Source organism: Arachis ipaensis, chromosome B6, assembly GCF_059453495.1.
Source record: "Arachis ipaensis isolate K30076 ecotype BB chromosome B6, ASM5945349v1, whole genome shotgun sequence".
Lineage (NCBI taxonomy): Eukaryota > Viridiplantae > Streptophyta > Magnoliopsida > Fabales > Fabaceae > Arachis > Arachis ipaensis.
The window spans coordinates 137535525-137549264 of record NC_142441.1 but is presented as its reverse complement, the minus strand read 5'-3'; positions in this window follow the sequence as shown (position 1 = coordinate 137549264).

Sequence of the window (13740 nt, the reverse complement as noted above, 5' to 3'; positions counted from 1 at the left end):
TTACCCTTTTTAGCATAAGATAACTTGGAATAGATTGAAAAGAAAAAGGAAGTAAACTAGAGACTTTAACAGAATCAAAACAACCCACACCTTGTATATATAGCATTACATGTTAGTTAATTAAACAACATTTCATCAAGGAGAAACACTAGAACTTTAAAGCCACCTTAAGTTTTACATTGAGAATAATGGGAATTTTTAACTAAACCTGCATGACATACATAATTGATAAATGATTTTTGAGCTAGAGAACACATAGCCTGTGAGTTTTGAGCTTAATTGTATGGTTACATTCAAACCATAATTTTTATTCCTGTGTGTTCCGCCCTTCTTTTATATTTTGATGTTCTTTACTTTATTTTAATTTATATGTCCGATTATAGAATGTAGATACATACCAAGAGAGTGATTGAGGCCATTATTTGATTTTAGCTCACTTATCCCAAAATAGCCTACCTATACATCACCCTTGTTAGCCCCCTTGAGCCTTTAAATCCCCTTTTATTCTATTAGCCACATTACTAGCCTTAAGCAGAAAAACAAAATAAAATCCCAAGTTGAATCCTTGGTTAGCTTAAGATAGAAATTGTGTAATTGTTTAAATGTGGAGAAACCTATTGGGAACATGGATGATAGAAACAAAGGGTAGAAGGTTGAAAAAGAATAAAGATGTTTCAAAATAAGAATTTTTGGGAAACATGCTCATGTGAAGTTAAAGAAATTAAATTACCATGTGCATTAAAAAAAATTATTATTTTTCAATATTTGAATAAAGGGGACATAAAAGAATCCTCCAAATGCAAAATAAGGCAATGCACATGGGATGAAAATAAACATTAAGGCATGAGCATGTAACATCAAAAGTGAGAAAAACATGGGAAATTAGGTAAAGAAGCTTTGCTTTACAACATATGTATGTTAGGTGAGATCTTAGACTAATCAAGGATTCACTTAATTAGCTCACTTAGCCTTATACATATACCCTTACCTTTACCTTGGCCCCATTACAACCTTAATTAAAGACCTCATGATTTTTGGTATGTCTATATTCTATAATTGTTGATTGGTTAGATGAAGAACAAAGTTATAGAAAGAAAGAATAAAAAGAAGAATAGAGTGATTAACCCAATAAACACTGAGTGATTAGAGAGTAAACACAAAATCCAGTGAGGGTTCAATAGCTCATTAACATATATCTCTGCTTAAATTATTAATTGTCTTGCAAGTTTTTAAAATGTTTTTCTCTCCCATTTTAATTGTGAAGGCACTTTATCACTATCTAAGGCTTGGCTATATATATATATATATATATATGATTCCTTGAGAATGTGAGTTAATTCAATTACATGCAAGCTTTATATACAAGTGAATAAAAATTAGAATTGCATGATGCATCATTCATCTAGGTAGTTGCATTTAGATTAGATTGCATTGCATGACATTCCATCACTTTAAGCTTACTTTTCACCTTGGATTTAGCATGAGGACATGCTATTGTTTAAGTGTGGAGAGGTTGATAAACCCATATTTTATGATATATTTTGTGCTTAGTTTGAATAATTTATTCAATCCTTCACCCACTTATTCATATTAATTGCATAGTTTTACTTTTCCTTCCTCATTATGTGATGTATGTGAAAAAACATGTTTCCTATACTTTAAAACTAATTATTTTAATTACCTTTAATTCCATTCGATGCCGTGACTAGTGTGTTGAGTAGTTTCAGATCTTTTAAGGCAGGAATGACTTAAAGAATGGAAAGGAAACATACAAAAATGGAAGGAAAGCACAAAACGGAGTTTCTAAAGAAACTGGCATCCACGCGATCGCATGGGCGACGCGGACGCATGCCAAGCGCGAATCAACAGCGACGCAGCCGCATGACTGACGCAACCGCGTGACAAGAAAAGCTCCGAATGACACGACCGCGTGACCCACGCGGACGCGTGACAGAGGCCACGCACCAGAAATTGCAGAAAACGCTCCCAGCAATTTCTGAAGCCCTTTTTGGCCCAATTCCAAGTCCAGAAGGCATAGACCAGAGGTTATGAAGTGAGGGAATGCATCCATTCAGGGAGACGACTTTAGTTTTAGTTTTCATGATTTAGATTTAGTTTAGAGAGAGATTCTCTCTCTCTTTTAGGATTAGGATTTAGGATTTCTCTTAGTTTTAGGAGTGGCTCTCAATCCCAGGTTTAATGTTCCTTTACTTTAAGCTTCTCTTTCACTTTTATTCATTACTTTAGTTGATTATTTACTTTTGCAATTTAATTTATGAATTCTTCCATGTTACAGATCAATATTTTGGATTAATGTTATTTGAGGTATTTCAGTTAATATTGCTTTCTTTTATTTATTAGTTACAATTATTCCCAATCTGAAGACATTCTTATTCCAGTAGATTTACTTTTCTCCTTTTGGTTTTGGTTAAGAAATCAGCAACTCAGGAGTTATCAAACTCAAACATGCTTGATAATTGTTATCTTTGCTAATTGAATTGAACTTTAATAATCCCAATCTTTTTTTAGGAAATAAATAGGATCCGAAGATCAATCCAATTAATCCCTTGACCTTCCTTTATCTTAGTAAAGGCTAACAAAGTGGAATTAAGATTCAATTATTGTCATCATTGATAAGGATAGCCAGGATAGGACCTCTAATTTCTCATACCTTGCCAAAAGTTTATTTACAGTCATTTCTTTATTTCACTTGCTATTTAAATTACTTGTTCTTCATTTACTTTATTTGCCAATTAAACTATTCACTCCTCATTCTCAAAATCCTAATTTACAATCCCCATAGCCAATAATAAGAACATACTTCCCTGCAGTTCCTTGAGAAGACGACCCGAGGTTTGAATACTTCGGTTATCAATTTATTTAGGAGTTTGTTACTTGTGACAACCAAAACGTTTGTACGAAGGGATTTTTGTTGGTTTAGAAACTATATCTACAAAGAGATTGTTTTATTAAAATTCTTTACTAGCAAAAATCACAACGTCAGTTCTTCAAGAGGAAGAAGAAGCCACCATCACTATGGTGGACCCGTTCTTTAATCTCCTTGTTATTTGTTTTTCTGTTTTCGGTTTTTATGCTTTATATTATGTTTATGTTTTTGTCTTTATTACATGATCATTAGTGTTTAGTGTCTATGTCTTAAAGCTATGAATGTTCTAGAAATCTTTCACCTTTCTTAAATGAAAATTATTTTCTGAAAAAGAAAAAGAAGTACATGAATTTCGAATTCTATCTTGAAAATAGTTTAATTATTTTGATGTGGTGGCAATACTTTTTGTTTTCTGAATGAATGCCTGAACAGTGCATATTTTTTATAGTGAAGTTTATGAATGTTAAAATTGATTGCTCTTGAAAGAATAATGAAAACAGAGAAATGTTATTGACAATCTAAAAAATAATAAAATTGATTCTTGAAGCAAGAAAAACCAGTGAAAAACAAAGCTTGCAGAAAAAAAAAGGCAAAAATAAAGAAAAAAAAGAAAAAAAAGAAAAAGTAAGAAGAAAAAGCCAGTAACCCTTTAAACTAAAAGGCAAGGGTAAAAAGGATCCAAGGCTTTGAGCATTAATGGATAGGAGGGCCCAAAGGAATAAAATCATGGCCTAACCGGCTAAATCAAGCTGTCCCTAACCATGTGCTTGTGTCATGAAGGTCCAAGTGAAAAGCTTGAGACTGAGTGATTAAAGTCATGGTCCAAAGAAAAAAGAGTGTGCTTAAGAGCTCTGGGCACCTCTAACTGGGGATTCTAGCAAAGCTGAGTCACAATCTGAAAAGATTCACCCAGTTATGTGTCTGTGGCATTTATGTATTCGGTGGTAATACCGGAAAACAAAATGCTTAGGGTCACGGCCAAGACTCATAAAGTAGCTGTGTTCAAGAATCAACATACTGAACTAGGAGAATCAATAACACTATATGAATTCTGAGTTCCTATGGATGCCAATCATTCTGAACTTCAAAGGATAAAGTGAGATGCCAAAACTGTTCAAAAGCAAAAAGCTACTAGTCCCGCTCATCTAATTGAAACTAATCTTCATTGATATTTTTGAAATTTATTGTATATTCTCTTCTTTTTATCCTATTTTGTTTTAAGTTGCTTGGGGACAAGCAACAATTTAAGTTTGGTGTTATGATGAGCGGATAATTTATACCTTTTTGGCATTGTTTTTAGGTAGTTTTTAGTATGTTTTAGTTACTTTTTATTATATTTTTATTAGTTTTTATGAAAAAATCACATTTCTGGACTTTACTATGAGTTTGTGTGTTTTTCTGTAATTCCAGGTATTTTCTTGCTGAAATTAAGGGACTTGAGCAAAAATCTGATTCAAAGGCTGAGAAAGGACTACAGATGCTGTTGGATTCTGACCCTTCTGCACTCGAAGTGGATTTTCTGAAGATACAGAAGTCCAATTGGTACGCTCTCAATTGCATTGGAAAGTAGACATCTTGGGCTTTCCAGAAATATATAATAGTTCATATTTTGCTCGAGATTTGATGGCCCAAACTAGCGTTAAACGCCAGCCAGAGACCCTTTTCTGGCATAAAATGCCAAAACTGACACCAGAACTGGAGTTAAACGCCCAAATTGGCACCCAAGCTGGAGTTTAACTCCAAGAATGGCCTATGCATGTGAAAGCTTTAATGCTCAGTCCAAGCACACACAAAGTGGGCCCCAGAAGTGGATTTCTGCACTATCTGCACTTAGTTACTCATTTTCTGTAAATCTATGTTACTAGTTTAGAATAAAAACTACTTTGGGAGATTCATTTTGTAACTCATGACATTTTACATCTCATATTGTATCTTCTACAGCATGAGTCTCTAAACCCCATAGGTAGGGGTGAGGAGCTCTGCTGTGTTTCAATGGATTAATGCAATTACTATTATTTTCTATTCAATTACACTTGCTTCTGTTCTAAGATACTCACTCGCACTTCAATATGAAGAATGTGATGATCCGTGACACTCATCATCATTCTCAACTTTATGAACGCGTGCTTGACAACCACTCCCGTTCTATCTGAGCTCAACGTAATCATTGGGTGACAGCTTGAGTGCGTATCTCTTGGGTCTCTAATCCACGGACCGAGTCCGTGAGATTAAAACCTTCGTGGTAGAGGCTAGAACCAATTGACAGCATTCCTGAGATCCAGAAAGTCTAAACCTTGTATGTGGTATTCCAAGTAGGATCTAGAACAGGATGACTGTGACGAGCTTCAAACTCACGAATGTTGGGCACAGTGATAGTGTGCAAAAGGATAAAGAGATCCTATTCCGACACAAGTGAGAGCCGACAGATGATTAGCCTTGCGGTAGCTATACCTGGTATTTTTCATCCGAGACGAGAGATCCGACAGTTGATTAGCCGTACAGAAACCGTGCCTGGTATTTTTCATCCGAGAGGACGGATGGTAGCCATTGACAATGGTGATCCACCAACATACAGCTTGCCATTGAAGGAAGCCATGCGTGTTTGGAGAAGAAGACAGTAGGAAAGCAGAGATTCAGACAACAGAGCATCTCCAAAACCTCAACCTATTCCTCATTACTGAATCACAAGTACCATTTATTTCATGTTATTTACTTTTCATAAACAAAATCATTTTTATCATTAATCTCTTGACTAAGATTTACAAGATAACCATAGCTTGCTTCAAGCCGACAATCTCCGTGGGATCGACCCTTACTCACGTAAGGTATTACATGGACGACCCAGTGCACTTGCTGGTTAGTTGTGTGGAGTTGTGAAAAGTGTAATCACAATTTTGTGCACCAGTATTCTACTGACATAAATACTTGATGGATTACCAACCCACTCAAAAAGTCACGAAACTTAGCATCTACAAACTGAGTTCTATTATCCGTAACAATTACCCCTGGAATTTCAAATCTCGTCAATATATCATGCCATATAAACTTTCGACATTGAGCTACCATTATTTTTGACAATGACATAGTTTCAATCCACTTGATGAAATAGTCTATTGCCACTATAAAAAATTTGACTTGTCCAAGTCCTTGGAAAAATGGCCCAAAAGATCTACTCCCCATTTTGCAAAAGACCATGTCAGAATACAGAGACGAGTTCTTGAGGTGGAGCCTGATGAAGATTTCCATGGAGATGACATTTTTGGCACTTTTTCACATAATCGATTGCATCTTTTATAATTGTTGGCCAGTAGTATCCGGCTCTACCAACCTTCTGGGCTAACAATTTACCCCCTATGTGATGACCGCAACACTCTTCATGAATCTCCTACAAGACATACATGATACATTATTTGTTGGGGTGTCAAACATTTCAATAGGGGTTGTGAAATGCCCTTTTTATATAGCTGACCATTAATCATGGTATAATTAATTGCTTTTATTCGGAACTTTTTAGCTTCTTTGGAATCAATAGATAAAATCCCATGTTCCAGATACATGAAAATCGGGTCTAGCCAAGTATCATGATTACTAGAGTGTGAAATCATGACGCCAGAGATGCTAATAGAAGGTTCTAAAAGCACCTCCTATATCAAAGTTTGATTACCACTTCTGGGGTTAGTACTTGCTAGTTTTGATAACACATCAACCTGTGCATTTTGTTCCCTAGGCACATGCTTAATGCAAAAGGAATTAAAATGTGAAATCTCATCTTGTACCTTTTTTAGGTATAACTAGATAATCCGGAGTTTGATACTCGCCATTTACTTGAAAAGTTATAATCTGAGAATCATTGTATGCTATGAGTTCTGTTATGCTAACTTTCCAGACTAACGCCAATCCTGCAATTAAGGATTCATACCTAGCTTGATTGTTTGAAATGGAAAAATCAAATTTAATGAAAATTTCAATAACCATTTCTTCCCCCTTAGTGAGGATAATATCGGCACCTCCATTTTTCACATTCGAAGCTCCAGCTACATGAAGCTCCCATCTCGGGAAATCGGTAGTCGAATAAGTCATTTCAACTAAAAAATCAACCATTGCTTTGGCCTTAATGGCAGAGCGTGACTCATATTGAATATCAAATTGTGATAATTTAATCAACCAACTTACTATCTGCCCTGCCAAATCTAGCTTTTGCAAGACTTTTTTAATTAGTTGGTTGGTTTGAACAATTATTAGGTGACTTTGAAAATATTGTCTTAATCGACGCGCCGACGTTAGAAATGCAAAAGCTAGATTTTCCAGTTTTGTGTATCTTAATTTTGGTCCTTGAAGTACTTTGCTGATGAAATACACAGGTGGTTGATGCTTACTTTTATCCTCTAATACTAAAGCCAAAGCCACATAATGAGTTACTGACAAATATAAGTATAATGGTTTCCCATGTTTCGACTTTGCTAGGACAGGAAGGGATGACAATAAATTTTTAAAATGTTTAAAAGCATTTTCACACTCCTTTATTCATGCGAAAGCTACTCCATTTTTTATTAAATTGAAAAAAGGCTTTGCTTTTTCAGCAGAAGCATCCAAAAACTTGGATAAAGCCGCTAATCGACCTATAAGACTCTGGACCTTCTTGAGGTTTTGAGGGCTTGCCATATCTAAAATATCTTGATACTTCTCAAGGTTGGATTTATTACCTCTTTGGGTAACCATAAAACGCATAAATTTTCCTCACCAAATACCAAATGCACACTTTGCGGGATTGAATCTCATCCCATGTAGTCAGAGGCTCATGAAAATATCACACAGATCAGTGATTAAATAGACATCTATCTTAGTTTTTATCAACATGTTGTCTTTGTAAACTTCTATGTTCTTCCTAATTTGGTGCTTGAATACCTTGGCCAACAATCTTTGATTAGTGGCCTCTGCATTTTTTAAATCAAAAGGCATTACAGTATAACAATAAATTCCTTCTGGCATAATAAAATCAATTTTATCTTCATCTGGTTGATGCATTGGTATTTGATTATAACCACTATATGCATCCAAAAAACTTAAAATCCGATAACCCGATGTTGAATCGATCATATTATCTATGTTTGGTAAAGGAAAACCACCCTTGGGGCAGACCTTATTTAAATCAATATAATCTACACACATTCACATTTTTCATTAGCCTTCTTTACCATCACAATATTAGATAATCATGTCGAATAAGTGAGTTCTCTAATAAACCCAGCATCCAGTAACCCTTGAACTTGCTTTTTGACCTCGTCAGCACAGGCTTGTGACATCTTCTGACGTCTTTGTGAGATCGGCCTAAACTTGAGATCAATCGCAAGCTGATGGGACATGAAGACATGATTGATTCTCGGTATATCGGATGGTTCCCAAGTAAATAAATTTCATTACCTCGTAGAAAATCCTAGAGTTTCGACTACAAGGGGATAAGGTAGGTCCTTATTTATCAATGGTGTATTTTTTTACACTTTTCCCAATCTAGAATTTTTCCGTATTACCATTAGGCAAAGCCTTGATTTTTTCTGAACAGGAGTTCAAGTCCACCAAAAATACTCCTGTAGAGTTTTTGGCCTTATCCCTCAAAATCAAGCTTGCTTTATTACACCTGATAGTGGCTATCCGATCTCCGCAGATTGTAGTCACACGAACTTCAGTGGTCAAATACTTGATACAAATTTTTTTCAAGATGAATGTGCAAAGATCATTGAGCTTTTTTCTTTCGAGGATCACATTGTAAGCTGTGGAATCCTTTAAAACAACAAACTCAGCTTGCTCCACCCAAACATTGATTGCTTTTCCCAGAGTAAAAAGGAGGTCTACCGCATCATCGGGCTTGATGAAAGGATCTCCCAAACCCACCCCCACCGAGAAGATGTGGTTCAGGTGCTGGTCCATTAAACCCAACACATCAAAAGCATTTTTGAAAATCAAATTTGAATCTATCCCTATTTCAACCAGGATCCCTGACGATTCCATTTCCCAACTTAGCAGTGACCACACTGTAAGATTCTCACCATTTTGTGGTGACTTTTTTCCCATTTTATGGCAGTTTCAAACCCCATAAAATGAATTGTGGTAGTTTCTAAAATCTCCAAAATTGGAGGTGTCACGAGCTTATTTGTGGTAGTTTTATAAAACCGTCAGGACGTTATTTAGTAGCGGTTCTTCGGCAGTTTTGTGGAAATTTTGAGTTAATAGATTCCGACAGTTTTTGTCATTTTTGTGGCAGTTTAAAATCCCCACAAAGTTAATATTCAAATTAAAAAAAAAGGGCCACGAATTGAACAACGTCAAATCACTACCAGACTACAAGTTAATATCCAAGAATAAAGGATGAATTAAACAGAATAAAAAAAGAAAAGAAATAAAAAACAAAATAAAATAAAACAAGATCTAAGTTAGTGATTTAACTGGACGTATGTTGTCAATTTCAATTAATTCCCGACAACGACACAAAAAACTTGATGAGCCAAAAATTAATGTACTCAGATATTGGAAAGTGTATCAAATCATTCAAGTAATACTACTGTGAGTAGATATCGTTCCCACGAGGATTAACGGATTGGGGTAAGCAACGTCTAATTAAATCTCTAATTAGATCAATCAGACCTTGGCAAGAGGATTGTGGATCATAAAGAAAAGAAAGAACAGATAAGAGAAAATTGATTTTATTTTGATTATTGGGCGAGAGAAGGTTTAGAGAATTAAGAAGTAATCAATGAATGAGAATGTTGAAGGCTTCAGAGATGTTTGATTCTTAGGAGGAACAGTGCTTGTGTTTTCTTATTTTAACTCATGCAAAAATCTTTTCACAGCAAATTATTTATAATCAAATTTTAATTTCTTGGTAACTTAATTTCTCTTAACTTAATTAATCATCAATCCCTTGGTCAAGTAATTAAGAGAAGAGGTGAATAACGATTTCAATTTTAAGCCACACAATATTCAAGAACTATTCCTAGCTAAATTATATGTCATGTATTCAAAGACTAATTCTAAATAATTGAAGATTATGATATGAGTCTCAAGCTAATTTCAAAATTAATTTTTCGAAGTAATAACAGAATCCAAGACAGAATTAGAATATTTTTCAACAATTCTAACCATTAGTGATGAAGAACAAAACTCAATCTTGAAAAATAGAAAAATATGAATTAAAATAAAGAAAATACTCACATTATAAATCCATAAATCAAACAGAGCTCCTAACCTTCAACAATGGAGATTTAGTTACTCATAATAATGAAGAAAACTAAAGAGATGAGAAAGACGCACGTATGTAGCTTCGTGGATGCTCTCTCTTGTGAACTTTGTTCACTTATTTATATGCTAAGTTCTATCTAAAATTCAAATTCAAAAACAAACTCTTATCTTACCTTATCTTTAGGAATGATAAGATAACTACCTACTTAAATTCAAATCAAATCTTAAAGCAATAGTTCAAATCTAATCTAGAAACAAATTCTAACAACCAAATCTTATCTTTCAAGAAGGAGTTAATATTAACTAATCAATTGAATCTTGAATCTTCGGTTGAGATTAGAGCTTTAGAGGAGTGCATATTGAAATTGGACCTTGACAAGTATTGTATCCCTGGGAGTTTGGAGCTTGAGGCACTGGGGCCACTTCTTGAATTTGGGCGTTGGCCTAAAATGGCCTCCAGGGGACGAGGACCACTGGGCGTCGATGATGGGTACTGGTGATTGGCCACTTGACTTGATGTTTTGGGTGTCCAGTCTTGGTGTTTTGGGTCCTGGTTAGGCCTTTCTTGGATTGTACTTGTATTTTCTTGTTAAAAATATTTTAATTCTTGATTACCTTGAGAATAAAAACTCCTAAAAACACAATAATACTAAAATAACTCTAAATACCTTATTAGTTTTAAAATTCCACTTGAAAACATAAAAATTTTGATCAAAATCTAAGAAAATAAATTAAAAATAAACCTAAAAACTACTAAAGATGTCTAAGCATCAATAAGCATGATGGTGGCACCGGCAGTAGCTATGAACCAACTCTTTTTCTGATCTAAAAAATTATTGCGTGTAGATGAAGGAGATAACACATTGATGTAGAAGCTTAATGGTGGCAACGACGAGGACATGAATGGCAGTAGTAGCGAGCATACTCTCCCTCTGATCTCATACGCTACGAAAAGCTTGATGGTGACAATGGCAAAGTGATGAATGTGGTGGCGGCAAGTAGATCTAGGGTTTCAGATCTCACACTTTTTCTGTTCTAAATTTTTTTGAAAAAGTTTTTGTTTGGAGTAAAATTTATTTAGGTTTAATAGAGTAAGATAGAGTCTGTATTTGTTTGGACAATTGGGCTTAGGAATTTATACTAGTATTAATCAATGAGAGTTTTATATTTTGCTATAAATAAAATATATTATCGAGGTTTTCTAAAATTTCCACACAAAAAATCCCATAAATAAGTAGAAATCTTATAGTGTCACTAAAGGCTCATCATCATCAGATGTGGCGTGCTGAAAGTCTTCTGAATTAAATTGAACATTTGGAAAACTTTGCACCCTCAACACTTTGGAACTTGCAATTTTAATGTCCTTCTTAAATGCATTCCTGGATTTCGTTAATCCATTCTTTTGTACTACCACGTTTATTACTACTTGAGCAACAATGTCTTGGTTTTCACTGGGTTTAGTATCTCTAGGGTTCCTAGCTTCCTGGTATTTATCATTCACTGTGCCATCAAGACGGCCTAATGTGTTGAACAATCTTGGAAAGATTTTCATCTTGAATAGCCTATTCTAAAGCATCCTTTAGATCTATATAGTCTTCTATTTTATGACTGTAGGACTTGTGAATTGTGATAATTACAGTATTGTGATTTGTTCAAGGAAGCCCTTGGTCGTATTTGTCTTGCCTTGGGAAGTAAGCCCGTATGTGATACTTGTTGATAAATTTCTGCCAATGACGCAACTAGAGGGGTATACGTGGAGAACTTCCCTACTACGCGAGGAACTAATGACTTCAGAGTAGTTTGACCCGAGCTCCCAACCTTATTAGGTGAGGGGGCTGGATTATTTCGTTTCATCGAAATTTCTCTAAAAACATCCTTATTCCTCGTGTATTCCAGAGCAATATGATGAATTTCTTCCATGGATTTGACATTTTAATAAGTGAGATGCCTTCTAAAACCTCCTTCAAGTAATCCAGCAATGAGACAAAGACACACAATCTTGAGAGTTCGTGTGTTAACTCCAAGAGCGCTTTATTAAAGCAATTTAGGTAATCTTAGATGCTTTTTCCAGATCTTTTCTCCACAGCAAGTAATGAGATGGGATGCTTGGCTTGAGTTCGTCTTGTGGTGAAATGAGCAAGAAACTTTATTTTGATATCATGAAACGAGGAGATAGAACCAGAAGGTAAAGTATTAAACCATATCATCGTTGGCCCAGATAAAATAACCAGGAATGCCTTACATCTTATAGAATTCCTTACACCTTCTAAGTTCATTCGTACCTCAAAGGCATCAATGTGTTCTCCGAGATTGAGATCGCTGAGATTGCGAACGTTCTTCAAGTCTACGCTCTAATTCTTGCATCGTATGATGCATTTCTTGCATCTCATGAACGTAATCTGCCGGTCCCAGGCCAATGAAGTGTCGAGCTTTCATGTTATGGTCTTGATGCTGCCTAAAACCTGAAGGAACTTGATGTTCATCCGTTGTATTAGGATCAGTTATGTTCCCATCCTCGTGAAGCATTTTCTTATGAGGCGTGTTTAGGTTGATGGTTGATTGTGTTTTGTGATCAGCCATGGTGCTAAGTGTCTCGAGGTCCCTACAGACGGTGCCAAACATTCGTACCTTTGGTTGGTTACGAGCTTATAAGTTTTCGGGACCCTAATGTGAGCTGTGCGGACACCAGGCGGGGAGGGCAACCTACAAAGGCACTCCAAACTTAAGTCAATTGTGCACTTAGAATTATTGTAGTGATGAAATGTGTCTTACCTCGAGTAGGTTCCCTTTTTCCTGTATTATACTGCTATTATGAGACCATTAGGCATTTACGACCTTGAGTATACGTTTTGGTATTGCGATTTATCATATTTTTAAGTTACGACTCCAGTTATTTCTCTAATATGCATTACCCTTGTGTCAAGCTTGTAATGTATGAAGAACATTTAATTGGATTCTTGCTATACTATTTTTATCCAAAATACAGAGTATTATATTTTTTATTATTATTAAACAAAGAAAAAAAGTTTAATGACTAGCAAATTTTATTAATTTTTGCAGTACTTTTAGTTATTAGTCAAATTTTTTTAGCTTAGCAATTTAATAATATATTTTTAATCTATATTTTTAAATATTAATTATTAAAAATAATAAATCTAGTTGGTCTTCTAATATTTTTTAAACAAATTTTAATTTTTTATTTATTATTTATTATATTTTATTCATAATTTATATTTAAATTTTTAGGATTTTATATTTAAAAATTTAAAATTTAAGATATTTTATTTTAATAAACTTAATTTTCAAAATACAGTAGCAATTAATATCTTTGGTAGAGACTTGGAGAAGTTCGATTAGGTTATTAGGCCTGGTTGATAATATAGTACGTGGATGCCGCTTGTAGAAAAATTTTTTAGATGTATATTAAAATTAGTGACTAAAATTAGTGTAAAATATATATATTAAAATATAAAATATAGGCCACGGATTTCTTACTCCTACTTTTCTGTGGGAGTATAATTAACCACTACTAAAATATTTACAAAATAAACTCCATTTTTTATTTTTGAATGAATTAATAATTAAACATTTTTCCTCTGATATTTTTGTTTTACACATTC